Below are 575 nucleotides of genomic sequence, written 5' to 3'. Positions count from 1 at the left end.
CTAGGAAATTGTCTTGTCTTAATCTGCATTGCTATTTGTGAATACGCAGGCCACAAGAAGTAATTAGGTTGTTGTTGTTTTTTGTTGGCCCACTTTTACTCACAATATGCTAACCATAGGATTCCATTCACTACGCTAAGCTAACTAGCAGCGGCGCTGCCGGTGTTGCACCGGGCTAAAACAATGCATGCACTGAGACAAAACATTTGTTGGTCCACCTATCTGAAGAAGGTTGGACCGTGATAAACCCTATTTCAACAAACTGTGACGTGTTCCTTTAAATGACCAGAACTAAAGCTCTGGAAAAAATGGACTTTATTTTAACATGTTGTTTTCGTGAAGTTAAAAAGTCAGGCATTCAAAATGTGTCAGCGTGTGCTCGAGTGAATGTGATCGGAAAGGAGAAAACACTTGTTTAATTTAACGTTATTTTTTGCTTAAAGAACCTTTTGTATTTTCCTCACACCACCTCTATTCCTGCCCTATCCTCGTACTGGTCCACTCTTTAACTGACCAAGACAAACTTGAACAGGATCTAAACTTCAGAACCAGACGGCCGTAAGAGACATATGAGT

Source organism: Etheostoma spectabile, chromosome 20, assembly GCF_008692095.1.
Source record: "Etheostoma spectabile isolate EspeVRDwgs_2016 chromosome 20, UIUC_Espe_1.0, whole genome shotgun sequence".
Taxonomy (NCBI): Eukaryota; Metazoa; Chordata; class Actinopteri; order Perciformes; family Percidae; genus Etheostoma; species Etheostoma spectabile.
Note: the sequence above shows the minus strand (reverse complement) of the source record.